The following is a 13,737-nucleotide window of genomic DNA, read 5'->3' as shown; positions in this document are numbered from 1 at the left end:
TATATATAGTAACTTCCTAGTAATAAGTTCTCCTTGAAAGAAGAGACCTTAAATTTTTGTCGTTGTTATTAGAGTTTAATAGTTGAATAGTATTTAAGAGCCTGTATAGGCTAATTTATACTGCATAAAAATCAACCCCTAATATTATTCATATAAAGGGCAAAGATTTATTTCTTAGTCAAGCTGCATACTTGAGGATAGGCAGAAATTTTATTTTATTCAATGGGGAACCCAAGATGATCTACCATGAAGTTTCATAATTCACTTTAATAAGGTAAAAAAAGAAAAAAAAGTTGTAAACCAGCTTTGAAATGCTTCAATCTGTAAGAAATATTTCAAATTGCCATTCTTAACTCCAAAGTGTTAGAAAGGTATTTTTCTCTTCTCTAAGAGAGAAATATTACTGTTCACTAGTACTAGTTACGAAAGCAAAATTTCTAACACTACAGATTTGCATTTTCTGATAAATGAAATATATATACCTAATTTCACTATTAGTAGTGAATGTTAGAAAACACAGGGACACATTAGGATCTTTAAGAGCTGTTAAGTGGTTTCTTTATTTCTCTAAGGCCACAGTCCTGTAATAAAATGAAATATAATAAAAATGAAATTACAATAAATGTTAATGAACAAAAAACTACAAAATACTTGTTTTTAAATTTTCTTCAGTATTTCTTTTATATGATTTAAAAAATATATATCTATATGTATATATCGATATAAAGATATAGATAGATGATATAGATATAGATATAGATATATAGATATATACATATATATAGAGAGAGAGATACCTGGGTGGCTCAGCCATTTGGGCATCCGACTTCGGCTCAGGTCATGATCTCACAGTTTGTGGTTCGAGCCCTGCATTGGGCTCTGTGCTGACAGCTCAGAGCCTGGAGCCTGCTTCTGATTCTGTGTCTCCCTCTTTCTGGCCCTCCCCCACTCACGCTCTCATTCTCTCTCTCAAAAATAAATAAACATTAAAAAAATTAAATCATATATATATATATATAAATTGACATATATAATTTTATATGTCATATATGCATGATGATTAACTGCATATGTAAATTTGACCAGGCCACAGGGTAACAAGATATTAGATTAAACATTATTTTGAATGTGTCAATGAGGGTATTTTGGGATGAGATTAATAATTGAATCTGTATAATAAGTAAAGCAGGTTGCTTTTCCCAATGTGGGCAGGCATTGAAGGCCTAATGAAAACAAAAAGGCAGAGTGTGATAGAATTCCTTTTCTCTCTCTCTGCCCGACGATTTTTGAGTTGCGATTTCATTCTTCTGCCTTTGGACTAGGACTGGAATTCATACCATCAACTGATTGTCAGGCCCTATCAGAGTTGTGATGGAATTATCCCATTGTTTCTGCTGGGCCTCCACCTTGGTAAATTCAGATCCTGGGAATTTTCAACCTCCATAATCACATGAGGCAATTCCTTATAATAATTTATTTATTTGTTTATTTATTTATTTATTTTATTTAATAAATAAATATATAAATACACAATACATATATATAATATATAAGAAATCATTTATAAAGTTTCTTATAATAAATATAATAAATATATTCAATATGTTCTATAGTTTTGTTTCTCTGGAGAACCCAGACAAACACAGAGTTTGATACCAGGAGTGTTTCTGTAGGAACAGAATGTTAATGATAAGTTCCCCGAATTGGTTCTGGGGTTTCTGAATTGGCTCTCTAATCTGATTAGATTTAAAGATGCTCATGACTCAATTTCCAGGAGTAAAGAAAGCACTGATAATCCAAGACATAACCTTGCAACAGAGATACCCAACATATTTCCATTATATACTCCTAGCCAACCATTCATAAGAAGCAAGGAACAGGGTGGCTGTGCATATGACAGTATCTAACATTTTTGGAAAACTAAGAAATGTAATGAGTTTGGCTGCTCGCTCCTAACGTCCCTAAACATAGAGATGAAAGAACAGGATGAGCTCAGGGATTCAAATTCCCAGCTCAAGTGCCACATAAATGACCTAAAGACATCTGTATGTGCTCTGAAGAAGGCCCTTATCTTCCACAGCCACATGGCTGAGATTGCTGAAAACCAGAGTCTCATCCTTAGACCAGCTGAATTACAATGCAAGTTAAACTCCAACCTGGGAAGGCAAGGTATCTACAACGAAATTGAGGGCAGAAACTGGGAGATAATGGGCTGTTAAGTTCCCCAGGATGATGGCTAGGTACCTGGTCGCAGATTGATTACACTGGACTGCCTCCATCACAGAAGGGGCAGCACTTTACTTCCCTGCATACAGTGTTTCTGCCAAAGCTACCATCCATAGACGTATAGAATCCACCATTATGGCATTCCACACAACATTGCTTCACATTAAGGAACTCACTTCACAGCGAAAGTGGGGCAATGGGCCTATGCTCATGGGATTCACTGCTATTTCCATGTTCTCCACCATCCTGAGCAGCTTGATTGAGAGAACAGTGAAATGGCCTTTTGAAAACTAAGTTACCTTGTTAGGTAGGTGGCAGTACTTTTTAGGGCTTAGACAAAGTTCTCCAGAAGGCAGTATATGTTTATATGTTCTAGATCAGAGTCCACTATGTGGTGCTGTTTCTGATATCCAGGATTCACTGCTTCAGGATTCAAGGGGTGGAAATGAATGTGGCATCCTTCACTATTATCTCTAGTGATCTACTAGCGAAATTTTTGTTCCGTTCTTGCAACTTTATGCTTTGCTGGCCTAGAGGTATTGGTTCCAGAGGGAAAAACACTTCAATCAGGAGACAACAATTATTCCATTGAACCGGAAGTTCTAACACCTATTCATTTATTTTCCTCATGCCTCTGAATCAACAAGCAAGGAAGGGACTTAACGGCACTGGTCAGGGTGACTGATCCTGATTACCAAGGGGAAATTGGACTGTTTCTCTAAAAAAGTCAAGAAAAATATGTCCGGAATACAGAAGATCTCTTAACACTTCTCTTAGGATCCCCATGCTTCTGATTAAAGTCAATAGGGAAAAAAAATCAATCTAGGTCTGACTACTAATGACTTAGACACTAGTATTTAAGGTTTGGATCATCTCACCAAGTGAAAAACTGTGACCAGCTAAGGTGCTTGCTGAAAGCAAAGGGAATACTAATGGTTAGTGGAAATAGTTTTAAATACCAGCCATGAGCACATGACCAGTCACAGATGAGAGAACTATAATTCCGTAGCATGGCTAGAGAATATGTAGAAATATCACATAAACAAGTTGTTACCAACTTGTGATCCAGTGACCCAGCAAATCTAACCGCATATAAGTAAACTCACCTTAACAAATCACTACACAGTATTTAAATTTCTTCTATTATATATATTTTAAGATATTTTATTTATTTTTATTTTTTTAACTTTTTATTTATTTACTTTTTTTTGAGATACAGAGACAGAGCACGAGCCAGGGAGGGGCAGAGAGAGGGAGTCACAGACTCCAAAGCAGGCTCCAGGCTCTGAGCTTTCAGCACAGAGCCCGATGTGGGGCTCAAACTCATGAACCATGAGATCGTGACCTGAGCTGAACTCGGATGCTTAACCGACTGAGCCACCCAGGTGTCCTATTTTAAGGTATTTTAAACTTGAGTTTAAGTTTAAGCTTCTTATATTTTAATTTTATATTTAAGTTTAGCTATAAGCTTCTCAAATACATACCCCTTTACCTTTTCTTAATATATCTTTAATTTGGTTTCAGCTATATTTTTCTCACTTTATGTATGTTGTTTTATAATAGCTCCATTATAAAAAGCCAATTAAAAGCTAAAATCTGGCAACATTTTTTTGTTTGGTGGCAGATAGTAAATACTTTCAGCTTCATGAACTGCATGGTGTCTTTTGTCACTTCTTAACTGTCCTTCCGTTGCAAATGCAACCACAGGTAAACAAATTAGTGTGCCTGTCTTTCAATAAAACTTTATCTGCAGAAACAGATACAAGACTGGATTAAGCCTCCAGGCTGCAGTTTTCTAACCCCTGCCGTAAATCATTTAAGAGTGTTCTGCCCATGAGCCTCAAATCAGTTATTTCAAAGATTAAGCTTTACAGACTTCAATATGACAGCTGCATGTTTGATTATCTACAATAGGGATGTGTATTCATACCTCATGCTATGTAATCCTCATATTATGAAGCATTTATTTATAATTTCTTGGTGCCTAAAGTACGCACCTTATTTTGGAGTTAACCATGTTAACAGCACTGCAGCATTCTGGAGTGGATGGAACTGAAGGGAGGCATTACAGGCGTAATTTTTCACATAAGGCCCTAGGGTAATCCGTGGGAAGGTGGTAATGACTGAACTTCCAAACATCGGTGGGAGACAGTGCATCACAGGATAAGTAAATTGTTCTTGGCACCTGGACTGTTTACCTCCCTGACTGGGAGAATCATTGCACTAGTAATGCTTTTCCAGCAGGCAGGTTGAAACCTCATGGAGGCTGCAGCAGTTAGTGATTGCATTCAGCTGTGTGAAACAGAAAACTTGTTCATCACGGGCTTAAACAATTATGGACTTATTTTTCTTCAAACAATTAGAAGACTAAAATCATATCAATGGCTCATGAGAGTCAGGGCTGAGATTTCTGCAATTTTCTTGGCCTTCCTCTCAGCTTCCTACTGTCAAGTTGCTTGCACTCCAGCCACCAGGTTTACAACATTATAAGCCGGAAGAAAGTGTGACTGCTAAAGAGCGAGAATGGTGCTTGTATTAAGAAAGCAATTTTTATCCTATTTATACACTGCCAAATTTGTGTCATATGCCCTTGCATAGGACACTGGAAAATGTATCTGTAAGCCTGATGCATGAGAATGGCTATAAAGGAAACCGATCCAATTGGCCATTGATTGGTAAGGCACCTACAAGGATCTGCTAAACGTATTACCATGCAAGCCACTTGTAATAGAGGCAACATTTCTTTTCAATCACTTCCTTTTTCTTTTATCTTTTCTTCCTTTTGAGCCTCCTTCTCTTGTTCTGCACACCCCGCCCCAGCCTTCTCATGGTCTTCCTTTCAAATCTCTGGTTGGGAGAACATTCTCAAACTTAAAAACAAGGGACTCAGGGATTCATTGTATTACACAATTCTACATATGTGTTACATAACATTTAAGAAAATTAAAAAGTAAAATGACACCAGAGATACTCAAAAAATTCAGCAGAAAGAAAACAAAAAATTCATGCTGTAGCAATATATATATATATACATACATATATATGTATGTATATATATGTTATAATGTTCCTGGGGGGAAACACAACACAATAAGTGCTAAAGACACATAGAGAAATTTATCATGAAATTTAGAGAAGAAATACATAATGAAGTTTTTCATGAAACTTAATGTAATTCATACGAAAGGTTAAATGGCAAATATTGGCCAGTATAAGTAGGCGGCTGTTACAACAGTTGTCAAGAAAGCATAATATGATTAAGACAGAACAAATAAATTCAGATATATCCTCTACATTGTTGTTATTCAAGCACTGGACAGAAGTTGTCTGTACACTTAGCCATGAAAATGAAATGAGAAAGGAAAATGATAACAGCCATTATGTGCAAGTGTTGTGCTATCTAAGAGGAAAACATAAGAGAATTAACAATGGATACCAAAAGGTTGGCCAAATAACTAAATACAGGAAAAAATGTGTTTTTTTTTTGGGGGGGGGAGTGTTATAGTACCGTACCTGCTGTGCCATTTTTATAGTCATAAATTTAAACATTTAAAATTCTAATTATCTTTATTCTAATTTTTTATTGGTTAAAGTGTCTGAAGCAAGGCAATTTTCTAAATTCCAGACAATTTAATCTAAGTACTTACTGACTTTTCTCTATTCTAGTTTATTATTCAATCAGTCATATTTATATTTAACATTTGTTCTAGATTAATTCTGGAGTCCCTCTCATCTGAAGTCAATTTTAAGTAATGAAAAACTGTGAGAACAACTTTATGGTTATTGCTGAGAAAGGATTAAATGCACTTAGGGTTGGTTCTCTCCTTGTTGGCACGCTTGTGTTCTCTGTCAGTGTCCAGTCTCTTGTTTTTTATAGGGTTTCTCCATTTCATGACATGTTCAAAAATTCTTCTCATGCCCTGATTGTGTGATATGTGTATTTGATAAATTAGGATACATAACAAAATATTAATAATATTTATTATATATGTGATGTATACTACATATTGTATATCATCTTACACATAATATATGTGTGTATATATATATGTATATATACATATATATATATTTTTTTAACACATCCTTCTGGACTTGAACTTTTTGTGATCTGGATTGAAGTACATTCTTCCAAAATTCTAGTCAGTTTTCTCCAGATAATTATTGTCTTTAATTTTTTTTCCAGTAAATTGAGATATGAGTAATATTCTAAGGATTCCAAAAACAAGAAAAAGACACCCATAAGTCTCTGTCCTAGTGTTTTCAAACTTCCAGCAATAATTCCAAAGTCATTATTTTAAGTTACTATTGATTCTAATTTTTCACTATGTTTTTAAATATTATAGTTACATAATCAAGTCTTTGTTAATAAAATTTATTCTCTATTGCTTTCTTTTTATGAAAGATGGGTTATTTAGAATTTTTTCCATGTAGATGGGTATTTAGAATTTTATTTTTCTTGTAGGTCATTTAGTTTTAGTGTTTATGCTTACTTGGTATAATTTATATATTTATAAAACATAACATTTGAACTTATAATACTCATGACATGAAGAAATTTATTTAATTTACGGAGTCTTTTGGCCCAAAATATATAAATGATGTGCATAAAGTTGATTATTTGAGCTAAGTAAACATTTTACACAAAGATATCTCAGTAAGATTATAAAAATGCTTACCAGACATAATGTAAAAATAGATACAAGTTAGTTTCCTAGGTTAGGTAGATATGTAATTATTTAGTATATTCTTAAGTAGTTGATATTTATATAATTTGTGTGTTTTATAACCAGCTCTACAAGTACTATTAAAAAACTTAATCCTATGGCAACCTTAATTAAAATACGGCTAAGAGAAAATAAATAGAAACATGACCTTACAAAGGTCTCCAAATGACTCAGAACCTGGACGCAATACAGGATTCTTGTCTCCTACACTAGTCAATACCATACTACATTATACTCACAGCGACTGTTTAATGTTGTTTGGCACAAAGCATATTCAAAACAGCCTTGGAAATTATTTCAATAAACTTTTAACAAATTAAACATTTAACAAACTTTGAATTTGAATGTTTTAAAATATCATTTGCAATACTGAGACTGTCCATACTTTTTCCTAAAGTACACATTGATATATCATTAAAGAAAAAGAAAATAATGGGAGCTAGTAGAATTTTTGTTGTTCTGTTCTAAGTAATTGAAACAAATCTATTTTTTAAGTTCCTTAAAGATCAACATCTCTCATTTGTTAGAATTAAAGTACTGAAATAGGGTGTTTTAGATTTATGGTAACTCCCTCATTTTTTACTATGTTTTCTGCAACTGGATATTTTTTCCATAAAAGGGAAAAAAACCAAACCAACATTCAAAATCTCTTTGAATCAGGCAATAATTTTTTCCCCATTCTTTCCAGGAATTGAAAGCAATAATTGCAACTCCACATTGTGCTTAATGATAAAGTGCATATATAGCATTTTTAAAATTCTTTTTAAAAAATCTAAAGGGCATTTTCTAGTTAATAGTTTACTGCATTGAAAGAAAAGATTTGGGCACCTGTACCATTTCTATTCTTCTCCCACATCCAGTTATATGACACAAACTGGTCCTCTGCATTCTATGGCCTATTCAGCAAGGCAAGCACTGTCTGGTACCATGTGATGCAAAACCAATGTTACATTCACACTAAGCATGTGCACACTAAACGTGTGTGTATGTGTGTGTGAGAGTTTTCCTTGATATAAGTAAAAGAAAAAAATAAAAAGAGCACATATGTATTTGAGAACCCTTTAATCTCTCTCAAAAAAATATGCTCCAATATCCTAGAACAAACTTACAAAAGAAACTTGGTCTTGATAAGAACTTTATCGTGATAAGAACTTGAATGATTGACACAGTAGTTATGAGCTTCTCAGTTATGAGTTGGAATTCTGGACCTATGCTTTTCATAACCATACAACAAAGAGTTTCAAGTGTATATCTGAGAATCTCCCATATTTCCCAGAGACTGGGTCTTACTTCTAATCCTTATACTGATCTAACACTGATCATGACAGCTTAGAGATTAGACATATCACAAATTTTAAAAGCAAATTTATAAATAACATAACTTACTTCAGTGGCTCTTGAAGGGTCCCCTTGAGACGAGCAGCACGTGTATCACTTGGAGACATGTTAGAAGTGCAAATCCTGAGGCTCCGCCCAACACCTGATAAATCAGAAAATCTGAGGATCTGGCCCAGAGTCTCGTTTAACAAGTTCTCCAGGTGATTCTGATCATTTAATTGCAAACCACTGGCCTATTTTATGGATAGATTTCTTATTTTTGTGTAATAAAATACAAATGTTTATTTAGGTGATCATATTTTTTTTCTATACACACTTTACTCAGCAAATTATGTAAAATATCCAACTGCAAGTTGTTCACCATATTTATAATGTACAGTATTATTGAACTCTCCTTGAACTATAAATCATTTAATTCTCCCATCTACATACAGCCTAAGCTGTTTCCAGTGACTTTGGCTTTGTCTTCTGCTTTAATTCACCTTTAATTACTTATTGTAAACTTCTTCCCACACCCAGGTTACATATTTCATCACTCAGTATATCTGTACACTCTTCAGACTCTTCCAGATCCTTCAGTTGTCAGTTTCTAAGACTTTTGGTCTTATCTTTCCTGCCCTCTCCTCTCAAGCTGGATTACACTGCTTTTTAAGGAGAGACAGGTGCTGGAAACATGTCTGCCTAAGGCTGCTGTCATTTCTTTCACCTGGAAAAATGATACCATCCAAACTTTTAAAGAGTTCAAGACTTTATTCCTTCTTTCTGTGCATTTTCAATCAAATAAATATATTTAGAAGCTTAAAAATATTTCTCTGTAAAAATCTTTAACAGTGGGGAAAAAAAAAAGACTGTCTCTGGAATCAGAACCCTGGTTCAAATTCTGAGTTGGACAGTGATTAATTAGATTGCCTCCGGAAAGTCAATTAACATTTCTGAGACACTATGTTCTCATATGTAAAGTAAAATAATCATTTCTGACTTCCAAGTTTGTTGTAAGCTTTAAGATAAATTTAGATGAAGCACACAGCTCCAGATATCAGACTCTTGACAGGAATCAAGAAATGGTCACTTTTACATATAACTTTGTTCGAAAGTCTATAAAACTAACAGAAGAGTCTCTAAGGCTATATTTTACCAGAGAGAAGTATTTCTTTTCATACTGATAACCAAATGATATGCTGTTTTGTCACAAACTCTTTTAACTAAATAATATTCTAAAGGATGACTTAGGTATATAGATGTGTGAGAAAAAAAATTTAAAATTCCCATTACAATATAAATTATGGCAGCATTTGCCTATTTTGCCTTTATACAAATTGTCAAATATGAAGTTGAGAACTGGGCTTATAATAATGAAGACACATTGGGTGTCTCCATAAAGGATTTGTGCTATTTCATTTTTATCTTCAAAACAATCCTATGGAGAAGTAGTAGGATTTCACTAGTTTTCCGAATAAGGAAATTAAATCATAGAGACTTTGGTAATTTGTCCAAGGACACAGAGCTAGTAACTGTCAGTCAGGATTTAAATGCCAGCAGCTGGTCTCTGGAACCAAGGCTCCAAAGCAAAGGAGTCTCTGGTATCTTTAAATGAAATGCACCAAAATTAACCAATTTAATTATAAAGGCTGTCTCTGTGGTCATTTTAAACAGATGAATTATAGGACTTTTGTTGTATTACCTTACAATCTCCTAGAGAGAAGCCTCGTTCAGTGTTAAACACACATGCACACGCTGAGGAATGCAGAGGGTCTGGAGAAATAATAGTGGTAACAGGGTAAACGCATCCAAAGTGGCCCGGGATTGAGATGTGTAAGGAACTTGAGTTTGAAGTGGACATCTCTGCCTTTTCTTTGGCACCTCCATACCAATTTATGAACACCAGTTACAGGATCACAGTACTCAGGTTTTGCAGGAAAAGTCAGTGCATTATAAGACTAGCAGTGAGGAGGCAGCTCTAGAACCTGGTGTTTTTGCTTTCTTTTGAGATAACTGTTGAAAGTTGTGACCAATACTGATATCCAGACTTTTGTTTTTAAATGGCTTTATTGAGATATAATTTAATACACTTTGGCTTAACTCTAGGGAAAAAAAAAATAGATGTTAGGGCATAAGACCCTGCTTTTCTCTAGACTTTTGGCTCAAGGGAAGAAAGAAAAAGAGATATGCTAATTTTCCTCCAAACTGTCTAACCTATTACCTCAGGAAAGGAAAACAAAGAAATGGGATGACTGCCTTGTCAGGAGATATAAATGGACTATTTGGCTGTAGATTCTTCTTTGAAAATCTCTTGGGAATTTGCTAACAGTGAACACATTGATGAACCTGAATAAAAAAGTAACCTAATGGTTGACTTTTTTTTTTTCAAATTTATTTCTGCCTTACGTTTTGCTTTCCTCATGGTATATCTACTCTGACACCAATGTCTTTTCTTATGAATATATCCCTGCATAAGCACTTCAAGGACTGTGGCAGAATATAGCTCCACATTAATTTATGGGTCTGAGCACTCTTTAGCAATAGCTATCATTTCCAAACCTGTTTAAAATGCCTGTGTGACATTTTCCCTGAGAAGACTGACATTGGGATCAGCCTGATTGACTGGGGGGGAGGGTACAGATGTGATATCACACTTAAGTATCACACTCCAAGCTGGTTTAGAAAATGGAACCGATAATTTAAAATAGTGTAATAGAGGATTGGACTGAAGTTGGATAACTGAATCCTACTTTTATATCTTCTTTTTAACCTGTATGGCTGCAGTCAGTTCAATATATTTGCATGCAATAACATGTAAGAAATATAAAAAAACAAATAACATCTATAGATTTGCCACAAATAGTCACTCTCTCCACAAAATAGTTATTATATCTTAAATTCAAGATTAGTTAACTATTGGTAAATACCTACCCTTGTCATTTATTTTCATTTCCCACCAAATCTTTTTAATTCACTAAATTAAATTTAGCTAGTACCCCACCCCCACAGCCATTGAGATAATGTTCACACATTCTAAATAAAGGTTTGCCATTTTGCAGGATTTTTTGCAGTTTCTGAACATTAACATTTGCCTTCTGGACTACTGTGTAAGAAGATATACTCAAATCTTGCTATAACTATGTCCTCAGGGTCCTTGTATTTGGGCAGACTTATAAGATCTACAACAAGGACCTTTGGCATAACAGGACTTGGCTGTGATTCAAGATAGATTTGCCTTACAACAATCCTCTAAACCAAATAGTTCCATAGCTTTAGAATGTAATAAGAGACTTTCAAAGCATTTTGGTATACTTTTTTTTCTTTTTTAATCATCCCTTCAGTTTTAGAAACTCAGAGGTAATACTTTATAATGCTTTCTGGAGGTTAGTTTTTGTTGTTGTTGTTGTTGTTGTTGTTGTTGTTTTCCATTTATGTCTATTCATGTGATAAAATATATGTCCTCTTTTGCATTTCTAATATTCATGATAATTAGTATTACAGTTCCAACTATTTTTTCACAACCCTTGAATTACTTAGCCTGTTTTGTTGTTTCCCCAATTAGCATATGCCTTGTGAGATTCTCAAATCCTCTAACACCAACTGGGTATACAAGAATTCAGTTTAATTCTCACACTAATTACTAGGTTTTCTTTACCTTTATTAGGACATGATGAAGGATCAGCCAAATGAAAGAGAAACATAGGGCAAGTTACATAGAATATATGGGGGGAGGGGCACGGGAGCTTCCCTGCCCTCTTCCACCCAGCATCTCCAAGTGGTTACCAACTCAGTAGCTTCTCCCAGTGTCATTATTCAAGAGTTTTTACAAAGATTAATCTCCACCTTCTTTCTCTCCCTAGCTGTCAGAGGTGGGACTGAAATTTTCTAACCTCCTTTCTTTTGGTGTTTCTTGAGTCTTGCCCCATCCTGAGGCCAATCTGGAAGCCCTGCCCTGAACCACCTTACTGTCACAAACTCAGTTGTGATGGAAAGGGCCTGGTTAAGATAACAAAGGATCCTACTATCACTCAGGGGATTCCAAAGTTTTTAGGAGCTCTGTGGTAGGAACCAAGGAAAAAGATCAAATCCATTTCTTATTATCCCACATGACCATAATTTGATGTTACCTATTCACTTTGATAGAAGTTCTCCCAATTACATACACAAACACCTTAAAGTCAACTCCAAGAAATTTACTGATTTTTTTTTCAGCATGTCCCTTCTCCATGACTTTTATTTATGCACTGTTAAATTATTTGACAAGGAAGACTTTAGACTGAGGTGGCCCTAATTTTGCAGGATTTTTTACCACAATACCCAGGATCGTTGTCTCACTGCTTCGAAGAATGAAGAGGTGGACACAAAATGAGAAGCAGGCAAAAGTTTATTAGAGTATAATATTAAAATGAAGAATAGTAGGAAAGCTCTCTTTACAGAGAGGGGGGATTCTAAAGTGAATGCCTGAGGACTAGAGGCAAGGGTCCTTGTTTTACAAGGTTCTGGTCGCCCTCCCCCTTCCCTTCCTCCTTGTTCCTTCTCAGGTTCTACCCTTATTGGTTGGATAACTCTAGGTGCTGGGTTGTCCATTCCTGATTGCCTCATTTTCATTGTATGAAGGGTGGTCTATGGCTATTTTATTCCTTGTGGGTTATACATTTTATGGTCTACTTATTTTTAGTCAGGTCTTTGTCAAATTCCTGAGGGAACCTGAAGGGGAGTAGGTGGTATCTTTTAACATTCTTAAGAGGAACCTTAAGCCTGCGGGGGTTTGGTGTGGTCAGAAACTCCCAGCATTGTTCCAGGGACCTCAGGTCCTAATGCTTCTCCTCTCTGCCTATTTTATCCTGTTTTTTTCCTATCATAATTATACTCCCCCTTCCTCTTTCACATTCTCATAATCAATCATCTCCCTTCCCCCCCTCCCCCCCATCATACTCCCTAAATTATGGACAGATTCAAGCAATGGATCTTAGTTCACCTTTTGGCCCAAGGCTTGTTAGTTTTCTAAGTGGAGTTCACATTCTTATGGATATGGATGGCATATCCAACTACTGGGCTTTGATCCTATTTTTCTTTATTATAATGATGATTTCCTTCATTTTAGCTTTAACCATTCCTGATACAATCCGAAAAATATACCACCTCTAAAATCACTGTTTCAAACCCAAACTCCACCCACAAACTCCTCAAACCTTGCTCAAGCATTACTGTTGAATCAGTTCTTCAAACTCAATATTTCATAAGCATTTACTCTTCTCTCTCTCTACCAGTTGTTTCCTACATTCAACCCTCTGCTTTTCTACCTTAGCTTGTACAGTTTTCCCTTTTATTCACACTTGGCAAATAACAAGAATGACTTTGGTGCTTTTTCCTTCTACGTGTCTTTGCTGGTTTCTCCTTGCCTACCAAACTTAAGTGTTGAATGTATTCAGCTGTCTGACTCTTTCATTGGATTGATACACAAATC

Source organism: Acinonyx jubatus, chromosome A1 (assembly GCF_027475565.1).
Source record: "Acinonyx jubatus isolate Ajub_Pintada_27869175 chromosome A1, VMU_Ajub_asm_v1.0, whole genome shotgun sequence".
Taxonomy (NCBI): domain Eukaryota; kingdom Metazoa; phylum Chordata; class Mammalia; order Carnivora; family Felidae; genus Acinonyx; species Acinonyx jubatus.
The sequence above is the reverse complement of the archived record's forward strand: the minus strand, read 5'-3'. Positions refer to the sequence as shown.